The sequence below is a fragment of the Scyliorhinus torazame genome, chromosome 5 (assembly GCF_047496885.1).
Source record: "Scyliorhinus torazame isolate Kashiwa2021f chromosome 5, sScyTor2.1, whole genome shotgun sequence".
Taxonomy (NCBI): domain Eukaryota; kingdom Metazoa; phylum Chordata; class Chondrichthyes; order Carcharhiniformes; family Scyliorhinidae; genus Scyliorhinus; species Scyliorhinus torazame.
The window spans coordinates 168,768,722-168,773,986 of record NC_092711.1 but is presented as its reverse complement, the minus strand read 5'-3'; positions in this window follow the sequence as shown (position 1 = coordinate 168,773,986).

Sequence of the window (5,265 nt, the reverse complement as noted above, 5' to 3'; positions counted from 1 at the left end):
ATAAGATCCTGAGAGGCCTCGACAGGGTGGTTGTGGAAAGGATGTTTCTTCTTGTGGGAGAATCTAGAAATTGTGCTCACTACAAAAGCAATAACTTGCCCATTTAAGGCGGAGGAGAACTTTCTTTTCTCAGGGGTTTGGGAGTCTTTGGAACTCTCTTCCTCAAAGGGCAGTGGAAACAGAGTCTTTGAATATTTTTAAGGCAGACCCGGATAGATTCTTGAAAAGCAAGGGGGTGAAAGTTTATCAGGGGTAGGTGGGAATAAGACCACACTAAGACCATAAGGAATAGGAGAAGGCCATTTGGCCCTTCCAGCCTGCTCCACCTTTGAATAGGATCATGTCTGAAACCAACATTCCTCACGTTCACTTTCCTTCTCTTTCCCCGTAATCCTCGGTTCCCTGACTGATCAAGAATCTATCTCAGCTGGGCAGCCTGGTGGTGCATTGGTTAGCACTGCTGCCTCACGATACCGAGTTCCCAGGTTCGATCCCGGCTCTGGGTCACGGTCCGTGTGGAGTTTGCACATTCTCCCCTTGTTTGCATGGGTTTCGCCCCCACATACCAAGGATGTGCAGGTAGGCCACACTAAATTGCCCCTTAATTGGAATAAAATGAATTGGGTACTCTAAATTAACATTTAAAAAAACTAACAAAAAAAAAGAATCTATCTCAGGCTTAAATATACACAAGGATTTTGTCCCCACAACTCTCAGTTCCAAAGACTCTCAGAAGAAATTCCTCCTCATCTCCGTCTTAAATTGACATCTCTTTATTCTGAGACCATGCCCTCTGGTCCTAGATTCTCCCATGAGAGAAACATCCTCTCCGCAGTTACCCTGTCAAACCCCTTAAGAATCCTGTATGTTTCAATGAGATCACCTCTCATTCTTCTAAATTCCAATGAGTAGAGTCCCAACCTGTTTAATCTTTGCCCCGAAGACAACCCCTCCATAATGGGGATCATCCTAGTGAACCTTCTCTAAACAGCCTCCAATAAAATAATATCTTTCCTTAAATAAGGGGACCAAAACTGCCCACAATTCTCCAGATGTGATCTCACCAGCACCTTGTACAGCTGCAGCAAGACTTTGCGACTCTTATACTCCAACCACCTTGGAATCAGGGCCAACATTCCATTAGCCTTCCTGATTACCTGCTGCACCTGTCTGCTAGCTTTCTGTGTTTCATGCACAAGTTCCCCAAGTCCCTTTGTGTTGCAGCTTTCTGCAGTTTTTCTCCATTTAAATAATACTGATCTTTTGTTCTCCCTTCCAAAATGAACTTCACATTTTCCCACATTATGCTCCATGTGGCAACATTTTGTCCACTTGCTTAACCTGGCAATATCTCTTTGCAAACTGTTTGTATCCCCCTCGCAACTTGCCTTTCCATCTATTTTTGTGTTGTCTGCAAATTTGGGCACAGTACGTTCGCTTCCTTCCTCCAAGTCATTAATACAAATTGTACACAGTTGCGATCCCAGCACTGACCCCTGTGGAACCCCACTGGTTACAGGTCACCAACCTGAAAAAGAACCCCTTATCCCCGCTCGCTGTTTCCTGCTCATTAGCCAATTCTCTATCCATGTCCATATACTACCTCCAACAACATGGGTTCTTATCTCATGACTTAATGTTTTGGGAGGTACCTTGTCAATGGCCTTCTGGAAGTTTAAATGCAACACATCTACTGATCCCCCTCTATCCACTCTGGTTGAGACTTCCTCAAAACACTCTGATAAATTAGTCAGACACGGTTTCCCTTTCACAAAGCCATGCTGACTCTGCTTGTTTAGATTATGATTTTCTGAATGTGCTCCTATTACTTCCTAATAATTGCTTCCAACATTTTTTCAATAATAAATGTTAGGCTAATCGTCCGATAGTGTCTCGTTTTTTGCCTCCCTCCCATTCTGAATCGGGGGGTTGTCACATTGGCAGTTTTCCAATCCTCTGGTACTTCTCCAGAATCCAAGCATTTTTGGAAAATTACAATCAGTGCATCCACTATCTCTGTAGCCATTTCTTTTAGGATCCTTGGATGCAGCCATCCAGGGGACTTATCTTATCCCCATTAGTTTGTCCAATACAACTTCTCCAGTGATGGTATTTAATTGTTCGTATTCTTTAGTATTAATGGGATAGTCAAAGTATCTTGCACTATAAAGACTGATGCAAAAAAAATCTGTTTTAACTCCTCTGCCATTCATTCCGTAGGGCAGGGACTCACTGGGGGTGCAGGTTGCCCGGGAGTGGGGGAGGCTTCGCAGGTACAATATCACTAGTTTGGTGGGGAGAGTGAAAGCCGATCTGGCAAGGTGGGATGGTCTCTTTCTGTCACTGGCGGGTCGGGTACAGGTGGTTAAAATGAATGTGTTGCTGCGATTTCTGTTTATTTTTCAATGCCTACCGATTTTCCTGCCAAAGGCTTTTTTCAGGGAGATTGAGGGAAGGATTACCTCGTTCATATGGGGAGGGAAGGTGGCCAGAGTGAGAAAGGTGCTGATAGAGGGGAAGGCAGGCAGGGGGTTTGGTTCTCCCGAACCTGATGTACTACTGCTGGGCGGCGAATGTGGAGAGGTGCGGGGCTGGGTCAGAGGGGTTGATTCCCAGTGGGTCAGAATGGAGGAAAGTTTGTGCAGGGGGTCGGGACTGAAAGCACTAGCAACAGCGCCGCTCCCGATAGCTCCGGGTAAATACTCAGGGAGTCTGGTAATAATAGCTTCATTGAAAATCTGGAGGCAGTTTTGCCAACACTTCGGGTTGGGGGCAGGGTCAAGGGAAATGCCGATTCGGGGGAACCACAGATGTGAGCCAGGGAGGTGGGATGGAAGTTTTCGGAAATGGGAAGAGAAGGGGAATAAGACTCTAAAAGATTTGTTTCTTCGGGATCGGTTTGCAGGATTGAGGGAGCTGGAAGCGAAGTATGGGCTGGAGCGGGGAGAAATGTTTAGATACTTGCAGGTTCGAGATTTTGCCAGGAAGGAGATACAGAACTTCCCGGAGGAACCGGCCTCCACATTGCCTAAGGAGGTGCTGACGACAAGGGGACTGGAGAAGGGGGTCACTGTCAGCGGTGTACGGAGCTATTTTGGAAGAGGATAAGGTACCACTGGAAGAGATCAAAGCAAAGTGGGAGGAAGAGTTGGGAGAGGTTATAGAGGAGGGGTTCTGGTGTGAGGTGCTCCGGAGAGTAAATGCCTCCAACTCATGTGCGAGGTTGGGGCTGATTCAGCTGAAGGTGGTATACAGAGCACACCTCACGAGGGCGAGGATGAGGCGATTCTTTGAAGGAGTAGATGTGTGTGAATGTTGCGGGGGGTGGGGGGCGCGCTAATCACGTTCATATGTTTTGGCCCTGTCCAAAACTAGAGGAGTATCGGAAGGAGGTTTTTAGGGTCATTTCCGAGGTGGTGCACGTGAAACTGGACCCGGGTCTCTGGGAGGCCATATTCAGGGTGTCAAATCAGCAAGGGTTGGAAACGGGGGCAGAGGCAGATATTGTAGCCTTCGTCTCGTTGATCGCCTGAAGACGGATCCTGCTGGGATGGAGAACAGCCTCTCCACCCTGTGCCCTGGCGTGGCGGGGGGACCTGTTGGAATACTTGACCCTTGAAAAGGTTAAGTTCGAACTGAGGGGAAGGATGGAGGGGTTCTACAAGTCATGGGCATTATTCATTATGCACTTTCAAAAACTGGATAACATCGAACATTAGTTGGGGGGGTGGGTGGGAGGGTTGGGGGACTGTGTGTGTTAATGGTGACTATGGGTAATCCCTGATTCCTTTTTGTCATTTGTTTATGTAAACATGCGGGCTGATGTTTGGGGGTTGGTGGGGGGATGGGATTGTTGTTATTGTTATGGGGATTAACATATTTGTTGCTGATTATTGTTTATTGTTGGTGGGTGTAAATTTGGCAGAAAATGTGAAAAAGGAGAATAGAAATATATATATTTTTAAACTCCTCTGCCATTTCCTTGTTCCCCATAACTGACACGGCAGCATGGAGGCACATGGTGGTTAGCACTGTTGCTTCATAGCTCCAGGGACACGTGTTCAATTCCCGGCTTGGGTCACTGTCTGTGCAGAGTCTCCACGTTCTCCCCAAAACTGCGTGGGTTTCCTCCGGGTGCTCCGGTTCCCTCCCACAAGTCCCAAAAGACGTGCTTGTTAGGTGAATTGGACATTCTGAATTCTCCCTCTGTGACCCGAACAGGTGCCGGAGTGTGGCGACTGGCGGATTTTCACATTAACTTCATTGCAGTGTTAATGTAAGCCTACTTGTGACACTAATAAAGATTATAATAATAAAGAATATTATTACTATCTCCTCAGATTTATTTTCTAAGGGGTCTCGGTGGAGTTGAGGTTTCAATCAGATCAGCCGTGAACTTATTGAATGGTGGAGCAGGCTCGAGGGGCCGAGTGGCCGACTCCTGCTCCTAATTCGTATGTTATTACATCCTTTATAATAGATTGTAGCATTTTCCCTCCGACTGATGTCAGGCTAATGGGTCTGTGGTTCCCCGTTTTCTCTCTCCCTCCTTAAATATTGGGGTTACATTTACCACCTTCCAATCTGCAGGAACCATTCCAGAATCTATAGAATTGTGAAAGATGATCACCAATGTAGCCACTATCTCTACAGCCACCTCTTTCAACACTCTGGGATGTAGAGCATCAGCTTTTGGGGATTTATTAACTTTCAATCCCATTAATTTCTCCAGTACTACTTTTTCACTAATACTAATCTCTTTCAGTTCCTCGTGCTCACTGGTCCCTTGGTTCTCTCGTGTTTTTGGGACAATTTCTGTATCTTCCTCCGTGAAGCCAAACACACATTGTTTAGTTTCTCTGCCATTTCCTTATTCCCCATTATAAACTCTCCTGTCTCTGCCTGGAATGGACCCACATTGGTCTTTGCTAATCTTTTCCTGTTCACATTCCTACAGCAGCTTTTCCAGTTGGTTTTTATGTTTCTCACCAGTTTGCTCTCATATTCTATTTTCTCTTTATCAGTTTCTTGGTCCTTTGCTGAATTCTGAACCAAGTTCCCAATCCTCAGGCTCATTAATATTTTACCCACTTTGAGTCTCCTCCATTGATCTAATAGAATCTAACTTTTCTTGTTAGCCACGATAGCTTCATTTTGCTGTTTAATTTTTGCTTCTTAAAGGAATCTATATTTTATGTAAATAAAATGCTAGTGGTTGCCTGTCTATTGTCTATCGTCATACAAAAACAACAAAGAACAAAGGAC